The sequence below is a fragment of the Prionailurus bengalensis genome, chromosome A2, assembly GCF_016509475.1.
Source record: "Prionailurus bengalensis isolate Pbe53 chromosome A2, Fcat_Pben_1.1_paternal_pri, whole genome shotgun sequence".
Classification (NCBI taxonomy): domain Eukaryota; kingdom Metazoa; phylum Chordata; class Mammalia; order Carnivora; family Felidae; genus Prionailurus; species Prionailurus bengalensis.
Window position 1 is genome coordinate 51971930 of NC_057348.1, and position 19194 is coordinate 51991123.

General features: G+C 51.0%; 1 protein-coding gene across 14 annotated transcripts in view; it reads right to left on the reverse strand.

Annotated features, from left to right (window-relative positions):
* The window catches only part of ATP2B2 (ATPase plasma membrane Ca2+ transporting 2), a 388293-nt gene that overhangs the window by 282330 nt on the left and 86769 nt on the right, over positions 1-19194 (reverse strand). The window lies entirely within an intron of this gene.

Sequence of the window (19194 nt, forward strand, 5' to 3'; positions counted from 1 at the left end):
TGCAGGGGAAGTAGGCACAATCTCTAGGCAGAAAGGGGGAAAAGCGCCCCCGGAGACTGTGATTGGAGTCCAGTATGAGCAAAGGCACTCCTGGAACAAAGAATTGGCACAGGTAGGAGTCGAGTTAGGTCGAACCCTGAGCCCAAGGCCCATAATGGGAATGCCCACCTGGCTGGTCCGGGGGCATGCTCTGAAGCCACTCACTCATCAGCCCCCTGAGAGCAGGAAGACTGCAGGGAGCGATGACCGGACCCAGAGTCAGAAAGCCTGGATCTGGTATGGCTCTGCTCTAGACAGGCAGTCAGACCTCCCTCCTCTGGGCCTCAGTTTCCTCATCTGTAAAATGAAAGAGGTCATAATTCGCACTCTTAATTGTGGGGAAACGATGAACCAGAAGGTCCCTAAGGTCCTTTCAGCCTAATGTTCTCTGTCCCTCCCCCTGCTCACCCCTCCCCGCATTAAAGCCTACTGAGCAAAGCTAAGTAGGGGAGGCCCCTCAAAGACAAGGGGACACACATGAGCATGCACATACCACACAAACTTGCACGCGGCAGCGGGGAGGGCCACAGTGGGGACCCATAACCCCAGGACTTGGGCAGAGCCCCAACGGAGGCTGACTGGAGCTCAGGGTTGATGTGGGACTTAGTCTACTTTCTGACCCTATTAGGAGCAGCCTCCCAGCAAGGGAGAGGAGTTTGCTTCATTTTCTTCATTTGTCCCAACTAAGCCTGTTCCTAGGCATGCAAATTCATTAATATGGGATTACAGGGATTAGGGGCTGCTGTACCCTGAAGGTGACCGAGGGCAAACTTGAGGGGTCTCACCAAGCAGAGAAAGAAGCCAAGGCTCAAGCACTCTCCATAGAGGGCAGGAGGAACACTGCATTGAAGCCCCCCTTGAAGCCCCCCTCTGCCCCTGCACCTGCATCGAAGGGAGAAAGCATGGAACCATGCTTACCTCCTGGTCACAGAAAGCGTGGCTCTCCTGGAGTCCCACCCGCTCCCCGCCCTCCTTCTCTTCCCTCTGTGTGTTTCTCAAGCGGAGACTTGCCATTGTCAGAAGGGTTAGAACACGACTTCTGGCCTGGCTTTCTGCAGAGCACCACCCTGGACTCCGAGGACCCGAGGGCCCACTTCAGGAGGCACTGAGTGATGCCGCCTCACTGTGTGGCAAAGCGGTTCAGGCTCCTCACTCCTGCTACTTAGCTCAAGGAGGAAATTCTTAGCTCCGGGCCGTGTGTCTTGGGCACCCAAGACACCCGGCCCCCTGGCACTTGCAGAACCTGTTCCCTTCTAACAAAGGCAGAAATAGAGACCAAGAGAGAGGGAGGCAGGCAGGAGTGACAGGTGGGGAGAGAGAGCATAAACAGACCTCAAGCCGCAACAGCTTGAGTAGAATTTCACCACATTATTACGTTTTCTTTGTATTTATTTTGATGGCTCGCTTCTATGTGTGACAGGTGGTATTCTATTCCATTTAAGTGCATGATGCCGTTAATCTTTAAAATAATGTCCTGGAGTACAAGGGTGAACTGACAAAGGCAAGAGCAAGTGGCTGACGGTGCACGTGGTGTTCAGATGCGGGGAAAATGGTGACGCGGAACGTGAACGGCCGCAGCTGGGAACCCTGACATAGAGGACGAATGCCACCCTTCGCAGATGGGCACACTGAGGCCTGGAGAGGGGAAAAGACTCGCTCAAGGGGAGCTCATGGCAAAGTGGGGATCTGCACCGGGCCACCCCCGCTACCAGCCCCGGTAGCCTCCCACCTCCTCCCTTTCTGAGCCTGTGTCATTTCTCTTTGCTCTGAACTGGACCTCTTCCTTGTCTGGACTTCTCAGCTCTCCCTCTTGCCACACCCTGGGAAGCCCCATTCTCCCCATCCTTGTTCTGGTTCAGGGACAGAAACTGGAGTCAGTGAGAATTCACCATGAGGTGTATTAGAAAGAACTCAGAGTGGATGGTTGTCCCGGGAGACTCCGTGCTCACACGCTGAGCAAGTCTGCACCAGTGCCTCACCTCCTCTGGGCCTGGCTTCCTTTCCTCTGCAAGAAATAACAAGGCCACCCCTCTGAGGACTGCTGGGAGGCCTCAATGATCCAACGCCTCTGAAATGCCCAGCACAGCGCCTGGCATTTGTATTTGGCAGATGCTCGACAAAGGTGAGTTCTCGAACAGAACCATTTCTTTTCAAAAGGAGCACAGTGTTGCTGTGGATGTCCTTGGTATATTCAGTGACACTCTTGACAGCAAGATGAGAAGTCTTAAAACCGCTTTAAAAATAGATTAGCAGTCATTTATAATTTGTACACTCATTGTCGCAATGCAAATGATGTTGCTAAAAGCCTTCTCTCTTAAGTGGGCTTGTTCAACCATCAATCTGCTTAGCAAATTCTTTTTCTTCTCTTGAGTGCAGGTACAATCCCCTTGCAAGAGTTCAGAATTGCAGAGCTATTAGCTCAGAGACTGGCTCCTGGGAATGAGATTTTAGGTAGGACCTATGGGGCCTGGGTAACCTGTGTGTTCTCTGCCCACCCCACTCCCCTCTGCTGCCACAGCAGCGGGGGAGGTGGGGGGAAAATTGATCAGAGCTGATGTGTTCCCAGATTTTTGTTCTGGCATTAAGTACCAATGCACCTTCTCCTTCTTCGGCCTTTCTAGGTACAAAACACAAACCAGCACCCTAGAAATAAACTTCTCAACTTTCAGATCAAAGAGCAACCAACAGAGAACAAAGATCTTAAAGGCCTCTGGAAAGTGGGTGAGATCTGGGTGGGTGTGTAGCTCTGCGTCTTCAGCCCTCCCTCTCTTGAGAGCTGCGTGTTTGGCCAAACGGCATTATCTTCCCCTGGGTGTCCCACGGGCATCTAAACTTAACAGGGCCCAAACCAGACTCATCGGCCCTCCTCCCTCTGCCCCCACACACTTCTCCCAGATTCCCCACCTCGGTGAGAAGCAGCCATTGAGTCATCCCTGTGGGCCAGGGAGCTGGCAGGCACCCTGGTCCCCGTCTCCTAGCCTCTCCAGTCTGCAGACATGTGATTCCTCTTGAATCCTAGTGCTCCTTCTCCTCACAGTCTTGGCTCCAGCCACCACGACCTCCTCCCTGGAGCCCTGTTAAGCATCCTGTCCTACCTCTCTGCCTCCACGTGGCCAATGGAGTGATGGCCATAAAACACACTTGCCATCACTTTCAGTCTGCTGCCCCAAACCTCAGTCTACCCTAACTTTTCAGATAACATCCACATTCCCTGACTCAAATGCAGGACAAGTGTCGACTGGGTCCTGCGTGTGCGCTGGGCCCTGGCCCCTTGTCAGACACAGGCCTGCCAGCATGGAGCATCGTCTCCTCTTATGCCACCCTCTACCCCTCTGTGAGAGTCTAAACCAGAGGCTGTAAACTGGCAGCCCCCGGGTGTATTTTGTTTGGCTTCCCCAGGTGCCAGACCAATATTTTGAAGTCAGGAGATTTCACACAAAAACTTGGATGCCTGGCTTCTCTTAAAAACTCAGGACACCTGACAACACCGAGCCAGCTTTCCTTCACAGCGACAATTGCCTGAAGCCGAGTCCTACTTCCCCTTTAGAGCCATCAAACACCTTCCAGTTGGCCACAGTCCCCGCCACTCTGTATTGTCTTACCCCGGCCTGCTTCTCTCACTTAGATCACGTGCCTGGGCTCTGTGGATATTAGAACCTGCTCCTCCTGGTCTATGTACAGTTTCTCCAGTGCATCTGACTATTCTTGTCCTGACCTTTGGCCTGCTTATCCCTCCTCCTCGAATGCCCTTTCTCCCCCTGATGGAAAAACACCCCCGCCCTTGAGACTCCACTTCAGCACTCCCCTTGCTTCTTGAGAGAATGCACTTTAGCCTTCTGTGCCCCCACTGCACCCTGTACGGATCTCCTTCCCAGTATCTCTTGCACCGAAGTACTCTTATTAATACTTCCGTCTCTCCCACTGGAACGTGAGCCTGCTGCTCCCTATCTCTAGAGCACAAGACACTCCCTCACTAAATAGGCCCATAAAAAACTGTCGATGGGTGGATGGATACATGCTAAGAATAACAAAACAACAGTACTAGCCTGTGTGCTGGGCTCTGACCTAAGCATTTTATATGTGTTATCCCATTCAACACTGAACAGAACCCAACATGGGGGACCATTATTATCCCCATTTTACGGATGGGGAGACCAAGCCTGCAGTGGGGCAGAGGGTCTGACTGCAAAGTCAGCCTATTCACCATCCTGAGTAGTGTCTCTTTGCCCCAGTTAGGCTCAAAGTCGTTCTTGTCACCTGACAAGTCACTGCCCAGAGAGGCCAGGCTGAGTGGAACCTGGACTATGGTTCTGGGCACGAGGCCTGGGCCATCAGGAAAGAAGTACTCCATGTCCTAGGAGGTCTCAGCTTGTCAAGAAGGATCAGGAAGACCTAAGGACTCCACCATCCAAGGTGGGCCCGGCATCAGGGTCACCCTGAGCAGCACCAGCACTGGGATGCTGTTTCCAAATGAGTTCAGAGTTCAAGTCTGGGCTCTGCCATGCATGAGCTGCCTGAGACCCCAGGCAAGAGGCCCCATCTCTCTGAGCCTCACTTCCCTCACCTATAAAATGGGGGTAATAATTGCACCCCTATCTAGAGCCGGAGTAAATGTACAAAGAGACAGTACATACCAAGTGCCCAGGTCTGTGGTTGATCGATGGTGGTGGCAACTCTCAGCAGAGTCCCTTGCGCAAAGCTGCGCTATGCACCATCCCATTCTGGGAGCTCGGCCCCTGGCTAGCAGATGGGGTAGAGACAGGAGCCTGGATTGAGGTCCTGGGCTGGACTCTAGGGTGAAGTAAGACAGGCTGCACTTCAAATTCTCCTGGCTATCATATCAGGCTGAAGGCCCAGTTCCTTCTCCTTGGTTAACGCCTGTGGGTGAATGCGTGGGCGTGGGGCTGCGCAAATGCATGAGTGTGAGCCCTGGGGGCATGTATCTGTGTCTGTTGAGGCAAATGCATGCATCCTTACAACACTGGTTGAGATCCCTAATGCATGCATACATATTTGTATATCTGGTTACGTGTGAGACCCTTTCTCACATGCCTACTCACGATGCCCTGAGAGCCTGGATCATGTCTGCCTTGGTCACTGCTGTATCCCCAGGGCCTGGCATATAGTAGGTTCTCCATAAATCTAAGTGTGATAAATGAGTCTACACACACTCACACGCACACATCCGTCTGCTGTTCCCAATCACTGTATGTTTTACTTTTTTTTTATTGATTTAAAAAAATCGTTTAATGTTTATTATTTTTGAGAGAGAGAGACAGAGAGCAAGCAGGGAAGGGGCAGAGAGAGAGGGAGACACAGAATCGGAAGCAGGCTCCAGGCTCTGAGCTGCCAGCACAGAGCCTGACACGGGGCTTGAACCCACAGACCGTGAGATCATGACCCAAGCTTTAGTCGGCTGCCCAACAGACTGAGCCACCCAGGCGCCCCTATGTTTTACTTTTTTTAATGTTTATTTATTTTGCGAGAGACAGAGCGTGAGCAGGGGAGGGGCAGAGAGAGAGGGAGACACAGAACCCGAAGCAGGCTCCAGGCTCTGAGCCATCAGCACAGAGCCCAACGCGGGGCTCGAACTCACAGACCACGAGATAATGATATGAGCTGAAGTTGGACACAACCGAGCCACCCAGGTGCCCCTCCAATCACTGTATGTTTTTAAAAAAAAGACTTAATTTGGTAATCTTGTGATGAATCTCATACTGTTTTCAAGTGTCCCATCTTTCTCAGCTTCACCCAGAGACCAAGGGGCACCATCAGCACGGGGGTTGGTGGAGGGGGAAGAGAAAGCCTGCATCTGAGTTGGCCAGGTTTGGCAGGAACCCAGTTCTGCCTTGTGCCTTATGACACTGGCCAGCTCCTTTACCTCTCTGATCCCCTTGGGTGAAGACTGATTATGTCTGGGCAAGGGAAAGCACAGCACAGAGTCCAACACAATGGAGTTGTCTGTCTTGGTAATTCTGACCTGGGGCTCCCCCACCAGGCTGGGCACACCCAGACCTCCAGCATTGGGCCTCCCAACTTAGAAACAAGATCTCTCTAAAATTTTTCTTTCTCCTAACCAAAGGTCTTTTCCAAAACCAAGAAGGATTCCTGGACTCCCAGGAGAAGGGTCAGTGGGGGGCCAAGGCAATGCTCAATTAGCCAGCCTGTGGTCTCCCCTTCCCCTTCCCCTCTGATACCATGCCTAGGGTCTCCTGGCACCTAGCCAGGACACGAAGTCATTCTGTTATGTCCAATTTCAAGTTTAGGCTCTCCACTACCAACCTCCCCAGCAGCACTCCCATTTAATATTTGGAAAACCTGCCCTCAGTAAAGACATGGCACCCCTCTTTCATACTTGCACCCAGTATCATTTAGTCCCAAGCTTCAAAGGATTCAGAAGGGGCAGGGTAAGATCTTCCTGTCTCCCTGCTGGCTGATACCACAAGTTCAGTGACCACATTGGAAGGGCTAGGAATCTGGACGGTGTGCAGGTGATACATCTGGCTTTGACTCAGCTGCTCCCGAGGTTTTACCATGGAGCCTGCTGGGACATGGGATTGAGGGCGCCTCCAGGGTGACACCGTATTGCAGCGATAGCCCTCTAGCATCACTAGCTCACCATGGCCACATTCAAGCTCATTACCTCTCCTCCCTTCCCATCTGCACCTGCTCCTCTTCCCTCCTCCCCTCTCTCATCCAGAAGCCCCCAACACCCAACCAGTCTTCACGGGCCACTCCCAAATCATCCCAGACTCTTTCTTTGCCCTCACAGTTGGTGTCCCACCCAGCCTTGCCACTGGAACTCAGAAAAGAGCAGAGCCCTCCCTGGTTCTCCACTTCCTAACCCCACTACCTTGGTTTAAAGCACTGGCCTCCAAGAGTTTAAGGTCACAGTTTTCTTTTTTGGTGTGTGTGTGGGGGGGGACGGGGATACTCCCTGGGTCCCTCTTCACCCCATCCACATTGTAGCCAGACTCAGTTTTCTCAGATGCAAAACTGACCACATCACACCATTCTTTTAAAATCTTCAGTGCCTCTCATCTGCCAATCGGATCAAGTCCAAACTCCCTCACCAGGCATTTGAGGCTTTTCATGATGTGGCCCTTGTCAGTCTTTTCTGCTCATTTTCTGCAGCCCCTGCTCAGGCCTGCTGAGCCTGTCACTATAAACTATTACCTTGTTGGATGTCCAAACCTTTTTTCAGTCACTCATAATATCTTGGCTGCCTTTTGTCCTCTGAAGACTCCTATTCATCCTTCAACGCCCAAACCAAATGGCCCCTTCTCTGGCACCCTGAGGCCCGAGTGGCCTCTCCCTGCCCCTGGAAGACCCTCTCCTATCACACAACACGTGACATTACAGTTCTTTAAGGAAGCATCCTCCTGGCAAGACTAGGGGTACTTCCAGGTAAAGGCCTCATTCTATCCCTCCATAAACCCCCTGGTGCCCAGAAGGGAGCCTGGCATGTACTTGGGCCTCAGAAAACCTCTGGCAAAGAATGAAGGAAGGAGCTAAAGTCCTTCGGGGAAGTCCTACAAACTGCCTTGTTTTGGATATGAGCCAATAGCAACCTTCCTTCCCCAGAATTCTGGGCCACCTGAAGGGTGAGCAGAGCCAAGTCCCCCTGCTGCTTCACAGAATCACCAAGAACAGGCTCTTGAGCTGTTTCCTCCTTCAATCTCAGGAGCAACAGCTTTATCAGCCTTGCTCTTCTAGGAGGCCCAGAGCCCGTGGCTCCTGCCCAGCCTCTGTGGGTCCATGGCACTTGCAGACCCTCACTTACCTACCCTTCCAAGTGTGTCCTGGGCTGGCTGCACAGGAGGAGTGGGCCTCTCCTGTGCCCGGGGCTCCGGGGCTCCAGCCCGGAGGGGGCTGCGGGGTGAGGAGCCGTGTGGAGCTCTGGCTGCCAGCAGCAGAGGCGGACAGAGCCGATGCTGCAGAGCCTGCGGCCGCCCCCACCCAGGACTGCGGCTCTGGCAGCCGCAAGGAGCCTCCCGGCATCGATCAGTCCTGCTACTACAAGTCTCGGTGCGCCTGGCTGAAGCTGGGGGCTTTGCAAGTATGCAGAAAAAGAAATAGAAAATTAAAGAAAAACATCTAACAAAGGGCCATCCGTGGGGGCCAGATGGCAAACCATTTGCCAATATAGGAATGCCAGTGGATGGGGGAGAGGAAGGCCGTCTGATGGTCTGTGCAAGGGAAGGGGTAGCAGGGGGGGGTTCCAAGTTCCTGCAGGTTAACCCTGTAAGAGCTAACTCTTTTGCCTATCAGGGTTTTGGTTTTACCAGGAATGGGTATAAAACTCACAACACAATGAGCAGTGGCTCTCACTGGTACTTTCAGCACCTTCTTTTTTTTTTTTTTTTTTTTTTTTTTTCAATTTTTATTTATTTTTGGGACAGAGAGAGACAGAGCATGAACGGGGGAGGGGCAGAGAGAGAGGGAGACACAGAATCGGAAACAGGCTCCAGGCTCTGAGCCATCAGCCCAGAGCCCGACGCGGGGCTCGAACTCCCGGACCGCGAGATCGTGACCTGGCGGAAGTCGGACGCTTAACCGACTGCGCCACCCAGGCGCCCCACTTTCAGCACCTTCTGATGATGACGACACAGTGATGACGAGGTGAACCTCACTGGGACACTGCAGTGCCTTTGGTCCACTGGTGGGGGAGTGGGCTGTGTGACCTGACACTGAGTGACCCATACTACCGGGTCCCTCAGTACGACCCAAGCTCCCTCTCATTCAACCCCTACCATACTGTGAAGTTTCACATTCCCACTGGGCTCATCGCAGTTCAGGAAAATCCTGTAACTCGGTCTACTCTCTGTAACCATTTCTGGTTCCTTTGCTTCTCCATGTCCCCTTTTTTTCCTTCTTATATCTGTCTTATCTTTTTTTTTTTTTTTTCCTAACACACAATGCTAGGCTCTGGCATTGGAGTTCTGATGATCACATTCTTCAAAACCAAAGGGCATGAGCCTTCCTTCCGGCCCTGACAAATCAGTTCGGTCCTCTGGACTCCTAGAGCGGCCCATCCCCTTTGCTTATTCTTGGAAGGGGCCAATTTGGGAGCATTTCCAGGACCCTGGGGGCTCTTCCAGAATTTGAGTCAAGGGATTCCCTAAGTGGGGTCTGACGTGAACTGCATTTGAGGACAGTGGGCCTTGGGGCTTGCAAAAATGATGGAGGGGAAGGAGAAAGGAATCGCCAAGCCAGTCCAGAGACAAAGTCAGGATCAGTATCGGCACCAGCCTCAGAGACCCATCCTGGGGGTAGGGTGTGCCTATCAGGCAGCAGCAGGCAGAATCTAGACCCAGACTTAGGGTCCTGTGGACCCAGCTTCCCAATCTGCTCCCCTCCACTTGTTGGCTGGGCCATTCACCTCTCTGAGCCTCAGGATGCCTGCATGTGAAACAGAGACAGTGATGCCCATGCTTTTCAGAAGTGGTATAAATCTCAAGTTAAAAAACCTACACAAAGCTTCTGGCATGGCACTCTGTACCTGGTGGCTGCTCAGGACACATGATTGGCTCTCTAACTGTCCCCTCCTTCAGATCTCCCAAGGGGCTCATGGAAGACACCAAGAACTAGGTAAGGAAGTTCCAGAAAGCTGCGAAATAAGATCCACAGCCAGGAGCCAGCCCAGAAGGCACACAAGTCAGGGTTTCTGGAAGGCAGCATGGAGCCCCCTGGGAGAGTGGAGCAGGCACTGGCTTTTCAAGAACTGGTGGTGCCTGCCCAGTGTGGATGCCCGAAAGCAGGAGGGGGCCAGGCATGCCCTGGCCTCATTTGTCGCCTGACCCTAGATCCCAAGCATTTTCAAACCCACATTTACATGCTCCTTCCCAAATCATGCATGGGTGTGGCAGAACATCATGTCCCCTGGCAGGTATCATTAAGTGCTTTTTTCCTTTTAGATGCTTCTCCCCATGCAACTGGAGACTGAACCGCCAACACTTTGGCTATATGAAGAGAGTGAAATAGTGGGATCACTGACGTCCAGATAAAGTGACTGGGTTGACGGTTTCCAAATGAAGAATGTTCTAGGCCTCACTTGCTCTCCAAGTGTCTGATGAGCTGGGATTCCTAATATTCTTCTTGAATACAAAGGTGAGCCTCCCTCCTCCACCTTAGGTCTTTTTCCTTCCCCGTCTCCTCTTTTTGCTTATTCCCTCCGGTCTCCTTCCTTGTCTCTGTCCTTCCCCTTCCATGGTGCATACGAAGATTAAGGGAGGAAGTGTCAACACGTGCTGGAGGGAACCTTGGCCCAATCCCTCTGGGCTTCCATCTACTTCTCTGTGAAATGGGAGGCACGGGGAGGGCCCTGCCAAGTTTCTGTGTCTGCCCTGCAGAGCCATGCACGCTGCCAGAGGGACCCAGGAGGAAAGCTCGCCTGGTGACCACAAAAGGTATTAGAAGTGCATCCCACTGGGCTGGCCTTCCTCTGCTGTCCTTCTTAGCAGGTGGCATGCAGCCCAAATCAGCCAGGCTGTGCCCATTTTCCAGGTGGGAGCACCCACGGGCTCACAGGCATGCCTCGGCACACCTGAGACATCTTAGAATCAAACAGCTGCCAAATCCCACCTCAGAAGGCATTCTCCTTATTCATCCATCTGTCTGTTAGAACTGGTGGTTCCCGACCACTCCTGAATGATGCTGATGACACCTGGTTTATCCTGGGCGTTTCTGCTAAGTGCTTTCTCCACAAACGATATTTTAAGTCATGATTATGCACCCTGGCAGGGGTGGGCAGGGCCCGCTGCTCCTGTTCTACAGACAGGGATGATGAGAACTGCCAGCAGAGGCAGGCTCCTTCCTACCTTGAGTGAGGATATGGTAGGGGTGGAGCTGGTGGCCGAGGGGCAGGCAGGGGTGTGTAGGATCCACACCTGCCTCTCGGCTCACAGCCCCCACTCCCTTCTCCTCCCAGGCTCTCCCTTGCCTCAGCCTGCCAGCCTTCATATCTGTGCCCTGACCCAGGCGGGGATGTGTTACCCTCCCCTTACTGGATGAAGGCAGCCTGAGAGCTTAGGAGCCTGCCGGGAGGCAAACTGCCGGGGACCTGAGCAGAATGGCATTCTAGAGAGGGACTCGGTCCCTCTCCTGAGTGACTCAGATGTGACTTAGGACCTGCCCACTCTTTTTTTGGTTTTGTTTTAATGTTTATTTATATTTGAAAGAGAGACAGACAGACAGACAGACAGATAGACAGTATGCAAGCAGGGGAGGGGCAGAGAGAGAGAAACAGAGACAGAATCTGAAGCAGGCTCCAGGCTCTGAGCTGTCAACACAGAGCCTGACGTGGGGCTCAAACTCACGAGCAGTGAGATCATGACCTGAGCTGAAGTCGGATGCTTAACTCACTAAGCCACCCAGGTGCCCCTGGACCTGTCCCACTCTTGTTCCAAATGACTCTGCCAGGGCCCCCCAAACTCACATAGGCTTTTTTATCTCTGAGTTCTCATTTCAGCCTATGCCCTTGCTCCCCTTTTTTTACCTTTACCTGTAAAAATCCTTTATAGTCTGCATTAACTTCTATATCTGGCAATTCCTAAGAGTGTGACCTTGGATAAGTGACTCCGCCTCTATAAACCTCAGTTTCCTTTATCTGTAAAATAGGGACAGTACCAGCACTGTGGGAATTAGATAAGAGAATTCATTTCGAGGGCTTGGCATGTTCCCAGGATGGGGTAGGCAGGCACTCAACAAAAATACCTTGTTGCTATGCCCGCCCTGATCGCCCTCAAAAAGGAGTGATTTCTCCTGGCTCTACATCTCTGTTATCCTACATCCCACTTCTCTCACTCTGTTCTACTGTGTGGGTAGTGACTCCCATCTCTTCTCTCCGGCCACACTCTGAACTGCCAAATGATGCCTTCAGCTCCTGGCCCGGAACTAGGTACAGACAGTGCTGGACCACTCCCCTCTGGCTGCCAGCTGTGCAGTGACAGCTCCCATCTTAACTCTTACAGGCCCCACAGCCCCTCAGGGGTCCCTGCTCTCTGTCTGCACTTCCTCACCAACCATTCCCACCATCGTCCCCCCCAGGCGGCTACTGTCACCTCTCCTCCTCTGCAGCCACTCAGCTCAAGGTCACTGCGGTCCCCATCTTGTCCAGTCCCGTGGCCATTTCTTGGTCCTCCTCTTCCTTGACTTATTGCATTTAGCACTGACTTTATCACCCCTCCTTGTGAAACACCCACCCGGGGACCCAGCGCTCGCCACTTCTCCTGCCCCTCCCCAGCCACTAACTGTTGCAGGCCTTGCCTTTTTTGCCTTTTTTTCAGCTCCTTTTTTCCCTCCCCAACTACACTCACTCCCTGAGTTATTCCATCCAGTCCCGGGGCTTCAAATATGATCTATATACTGATCTCTCCCTAAGCTCCAAACTCATAGTTCCAACTGCCTACTCCACACCTCTACTTGGATGTCTAATGAACATCTTAAAGTCAACGTGTGCAAAACATTAGCCTTCATTTCCCCCAACCAAACCTACTTCTCCCCAGTCCCCACCCCTGGCCTCCAGTCTTCTGCTAGTCTTAGTAAAGGACACCAGTGTCAACCCTGTTTATAGTAATGAATATGACTGACTTCTGACCCTGGTTCCTGGGAGGGAGACTCTAAATCCGGAGAACTTCCCTAGTGACAGAGGTATGTCTTGTCATTCATGAGCCCCTGGGACTACACCTGAGTTTATGCTAATAAGCTGAATCAGGGTGGGGGCTGGTCACCAGAAACACCAACTATGGCATGAGGGGATCAGGGCTTTGAGCCAGCTCCACCTCTAGGGGAGGGAGGATGGAGACTGACTTCAGTCATGTAGCTAAGGAATCACTCATGCCAACATAATGAAATCCTAATATAAACTCTGGGGGCACCTGGGTGGCTCAGCCAGTTGAGCATCCCACACTTGATTTCTGCTCAGGTCATGATCCCAGGGCCATGGGATTGAGCCCCGTGTTGGGCTCCACACTGAGAGTACAGCCTGCTTAAGATTCTCCGTCTCTCCCACTCTGCCCCTCTCCTTCGCTCCCGCTCTCTCTCTAAAATGTGAAAAAACAAAAACCAAAAAAACTCTGGAGACTGGAACTCAGTGAGGCTTCCTGGTTGGTCAACAACCAAGGTGCCAGGAGGGCAGACACGTCTCTGGTGGGACCCTGCCAGACCTCACCGATGTGTCTTTTCATTTGGCTCCTCCTTTATAATAAAACTGTAGCTGTAAGTAGTGTGTTTTCCCGAGTCCTGTGAGTCATTCTAGTGAATTATCAAGACGAAGGGGGCTATAGGAACCCTTCAGACTTGTAGGCAGCCCAGCAGAAGTGTGACAGCTTGCACACCCCACTTGCAGCTCACATCCGAAGCTGGGGCAGTCTTGTTGGGAACTGTGTCCTTTAACTCGTGGGGTCCGTGTTAACTCTGGGCGGTTAGGGCCAGATCTGAATTTCGCCACTGCAGCTGGCATCAAAACACACCCCAGGGGTCATCTATTCAACAGGGCCACTTCTCCCCACTTCTGCTGCCACCATCTGGGTTTGGCACCGTTGTCTCTCCCCTGAATCACCACAACAGCCTCTTCCCCGGTCTCCTGGGTTCTACTCCTCCCCCATGCACGTCTACCCTACACTAAGCAGTCAAGGGGTTTCTGTTAATACACAAGTCAGCCCCCCTCACTCCCCTGCTCACAATTTCACACGCCCCATCCCAAAGTCCTCATGATTTAGCCCCTCACCAGCCTCCCAGACCTCACCTCCCACCACTTTAGCTGGCCAGCCTCTGGAAAAGATCTCAAACGGATGACCCGGTGTCTCAGAATCTTCTGCTTTGCAGCTGGCTGTTAAAAAGATTTATTTACATAGATGTGGAAGGAATCACAACAGGGCTGTAGAGTTCAAACAGTTTGAGCCAAAGAAAAAAATGTTTTGTTAGCAGGCAACAAACAGATGCTCTGAAAGCAAAATGTGCCAGGTCATTTACTTCAAAAGTTACCGAGAGATTGAAGACAAAAAACAAAACAAAACAAAACAATGCAATTGAAAAAAATGTATTGAATGTGGAATCTCCTAATTTGGGTTTTAGTTTTATTTCTCCCAATTCTGACTTGTGTGACTTCGGGCAGGTGGCATCCTCTCCCTGAGCCTCAGTTTGTTATCTGTAGAATGGGGAGACTCCAAACACCTCCTGGCCCATTTCCTGGCGTCACTGTGAGAGTCTCATGAGAGGCAGCTGGGAGAAGACCCATCAGATGTTATTTAGTTTACTCCTGTGTCAACATCTATCAGGGCAGGAGGAAGTCCCAGGACATTTGGGCAAGAAATAAAGGGTCAGTAGCAAGTGGATGGCTAGGAATAAAGGCAGATTTTCAGTCTCCCAGGAAAGGTGCCGAGAGAAGAGATTTTGCTGAGTCAGAGGAAAATGGTAAACCAACTTTTGGTGCTTTGTGGGTCATGTTTCCTTAATCAGCCATATGCTCAACAACGCCAGGGTGCTGGGCACCGTCCTGGGTCCCAGTCTGGACACTGGGCCTCAGATAGGCAGCCTCTTCGCCTCTTTGGACCTTGGGGTCCTACCCTCCCTGCCGTCCAACCTGCTGGTGTCACTGTGAGAACTTCTCCGAGGGGCTGGCGGTTGGACTGTTAGAGCTCAGTATCGGGTGAGCATCTGGCAAAAGCACCCCCAAATACCCGTGCAGATGTCCTATGCTCTGCCCTTGCCTAAATCCACACCTGGAGTCATCCTTGACTCTCTCTCTCTTTCTGTCCACATTGTGAGAGCCATTCTCCTCTGCCTACTTCTCATCACCCATGGCCACCATCAAGTCAAGGTTACCCCATTTCCTGCCTGGACAGGAGCCTCCCACTGGTCCCCCTCCTGCTCCCAACCATCCAATCACTGCAGTGCAGCAGCCAGGGTCATCTTTTAAAATCACGAACCTGTTCGTGTTACGCCCTGACTAGAAGCCTCCGGGGGATTCCTCATGTTCACAGACTAAAATCCAAACTCTCTCAACAATGGTGGCCCCCTGATGCTATCCTCCTGCCTCCACCTCTTATCTCACCAGCCACCTCCCTTGCTGTCTGTGTTCTTGCAATGCTCAGCTTCTGTGTTTCCAATGCTTCTCACTCCCTGCAGGATCCTTCCATAGGCTGTGCCTTGGCAGGAATACCACTTCCCCTATTTGGGGTCCCTTTTCCTCACCTTCATCTTGGCCCATCATCTAGCATCTATGACCTGTGCAGATAGATGCATCCTCACATATCCTCCGAATTTCACCTCAAATAAGCCCCTCCTCAAGGAAGCCCACCTTGATTCCACCACACAGCCCCCACCGCTGGGCTCTCCCAGCAGGCTGAGGGTTTCATTGCCTTCATCACATTATAATTATTATTCTGTTACCCCCTTTAGGCTGTAAGCTCTGTGAGGGTAGGGACCGAGTCTGCATTGCTCATTCCTCTCTCACCAGTGCCACACTTGTAACAGGAACTTGCTAATTTGTAAAATTTTACAGACTCACTTTGGAATCATTTTTGAATCTGTTATGCTCCAACTACCTATGCAGCTTATATCTAGCCACTGACTATATCATCAATCTTACTCTACCCACACTTGCTGAGTGAGGCCCAGTGAGGCCAGGCAGCAAACAGCAGGATATGCAGAGAGATTCCCCACGACAGGCTATGTCAGTGCTTTAAAGTGGAGCTGAGGTCAAGAGAAGGAGTGTCTTCCTGGGAGGTTAAGAAAAGCTTCAGGGTAGAGGGGCTCCTTGAATGGGGTCTTAAAGGATGCTTAGGAGTTTGCCAGGCTGGGGATGAAGCAGAGGGAAGGGCTTTGGAAGAGACCCAGAAAAATGAAATAGTGTGAACATTCTCCTAAATCTTCCTCTGCAGCTCCACTTCCAGAACTTACATCTAGACCCTCATCCCAGCACCTCTGCAAAGGCCATCTAAATAGATTTTCTGTTACAGTCTCTCTTAGCTTCTGTTCTCAATCTGCTCCACCTTTGCTCAAGAGCCTGCTGTAGCTCCCTCCTACCCTCCCCTTAAATCCAAGGTGCCTGCCATTAGATGCCTGCCTCAGCCTCTCCCCAGTTCTCACACTACTCTCCGGTCTGATCATCTCTGCTTCTGCTAAACTCAACAACCACAACCTTCCACACCCCACTGGCTCACCTATTCCTTTTCTCCACCATTGATTTGATACACCAGTTTCACCTTTGAGGTGATGCTAGGAAAAACTGCTCTTAAATTTTGAGTTTTGAATGATTTAATTGTTCACACCGAACTCACTGGTTCTTACCGCAGCAGACATGCTTGAGAGCGTCTTAATAAAATTATCTTTTTTTGCAAGCTGAACTCTTTCTTTTGCCTTGACATTGAACAGCCACTCTCTGGTGGCAGGCCACAACCAGGAATGGTCATACTTTTGCTTCTGGGTGCTGTCGGAGAGGTGAGGTGTTACCCACGTGTACTGGTTGCATTTGGTGCCTGCATCACGCCTCCCTAGGGGTCTCTTAAAGGCAGGGACGATGTCTTCTCCATCTATATCCCTGTTCCCACTCCAGCTTCAAGCTTAGTGCTCTGCAAAATAGTGGCCACAGTCACTGAGAATAGGCTGCCCCTGTTATGGGCCGAGATGTGACCCCTAAATTCATGTGTTGCAGACCTAACACTCAGTATCTCAGAATGGACTATGTTTGGACATAGTGTCTGCAAGAAGGTAATTACAGCAAAATGAGGTCATGAGGGTGGGTTCTAATCCAACAGACTAGTGTCCTTTTAAGAAGGCAAGATTAGGACACAGACAACACCTAGTACGACGATATGAGGACCCAGGGAGAAGGCAGCCATCTAGCCAAGAAGAGGGACCTCAGAAGAAAACAAACCTGAGGACACCTTGATCTCAGACTTCTGGCCTCTACAACTGTGAGCAAATTCATTTCCATTGTCTAAGCCACCCTGTCTGGGGTATTTTGTTATGCCCATCTTAGCAAACTAATACAGCCTCCGAAAAAGCTCTCTAAGAACCACAGTTTGAGAGATGGAAGCATACTATGTGACACAGGTTTGGGTTAAAAAAAATGTGTTAAGAAAAAGAATACTTTCGAATGAAAAGCCCCAATATAACAATCTTTCCTATACAGCAGACTAGCAAAATATATACATACACACACATACACAGGGTGGAGTGGGGTGGGGAGAATTTCTCTCCTAATTGTGACTACTCTCTGTGATAAATAGTGAACATTCCACTGTGGGAAGAAAGCACAAAGAAGAAAATAGGTCACCTGTTACTCCCCCACACTTTGGTATCTGTTTCTCTAATCTTCCTCTCTCTGCTACCCTGCTTGTTTCTTTCTACCCATTTTTTTTTAATGTAGTTAAATTTTGGCAAATTGCCTTTTCACTTAACACTGAAATAAGACCATTTTCTCCTACGTTATGAAAAATTCATCTCAAACCGTATTCAGTGGCTGGCCAGACTCATCCACTACCCATCTGCCTGTACCAAAATGGGCTCCCCCAACCTCCCGCTGCTGGACATTCACATTGGTTTTTGTTTTTTAACAAACATAAATAATACTATGATAAACATCCGTGTGGATAAATCTACGTACACAGGCTACTTCCTCAGGGTACGTTTCCCAGAAGGGGAATTACTGGTTACTTATGTTCCGAAAGAGGAAACTTTTAAAAATTCTTAAAATTTTCTAGGAGCTTATGCCACTTTAGGGAATGTATCAATTTCTGACCACACATATGAAAAGCTCCCCAGAGTCTGTGTTGTAATTTTAGACATCTTAAAAAGAAAAAAAAGACAGAAAGAAAACCTCGGTTATGGGGCCATAGTCAGTGCAAGAGCAGGACATCCATCCCTGGCTTCAGTGAAGGTGCCCTTCAAGTGAGAGCCTGGTTACTTAGCAAGAAAGGGGAGAGGGGGTGCTTTAATGGAGGGAACAAACCAGGTTGACCTTGTTTTCGAGCAACGATGGTGATTTGCCTCTCTCGCTCACGAGCACAGCAGAACCAGAGAAGGAGGCCACGTTCACCTCTGACAGCTCCTTAATCCTTCCCCAGCGCCACTTTTCGCTTCCCCATCAAAACTTACCTGTCCCACGTCCCTTCCCCCAAGGCCCAGCTACCTGCCGGAGCTAATGTGGTCAGATAATTGCTACAATGGACGCAAGCACCCATGGGTCACTAGACCACCCCAGATACCATTCGGAGGTGAAATAAATCAAAGTAGCATGTGCTTGATATGTACAACGGAAAAAACGGAAAACTCGAATTGCATTTAACCTTGCAATGTGGATATAACCACCACGAACCCTCAGTTAACATTTTGATGGAAGCTTTCAAAGCTTCTTCCTCATCCTCTCCCAGAGAGTGACACAGATGGTGGCGATTTGGGCAGCGTGACCAGGGGGGCGGAAGGGGGGTTGGATGCGGAAGGCTCTATCCAATTACACGCCCTGGGGCAACTGCTGATTCCATCTAGGAATGAAGGGGGCTCCACACACAGCCACCCCCGAGGAAGGATGATTTCTCTGAGATCACTGAGGGTAGCAGCCCCAGGCCATCGGTAGTGGATCAGCCTGGCTGGTCCCAGACAGTCCCCCAAACAAGGGGCTGTGTCTTCAAATGTTTATATGCAGGTGGTTTGGAGTTGGGGGGCATGATTTCCCAGGGACATCATGGTGATAAGGCCAACAGACTAGCCTCCAGAGGCCTCACCCACCCAAGGACAGGGGCCAAACAAAGTACTGCCAGGGCCATAGCCAGCTTCACACAGTCACTAAGTTACCAGAAATGTCCTCGTCAGGCCCTGTACCCAGGCTGGGCCAGGGCCCTCTGTGCAGTGCTCCTCCTCCATTCCCAAATCAGACAACCTCTCAGTGTGGCTGACCCCAGCAAGAGAGTAATCAAAAAGTAATCAGATGGCATTCAAAGATACTAAAGTGTGAATGACTGATACGATGGCCCTGTAACCCACACAGGAGTATTGCTTTTTATCGCAAAAGAACATTTACTAATCCAATTTTGGTAGAATATCACACTAACGTAAAGGGGCCACATCCAGGCTCTGGGGGGGACTGGGGAGAAGGGAAGTCACATTTAGGAAATAGGCCCAAACTGCAGCTTCAGCTCTGCTTCTGGCTTC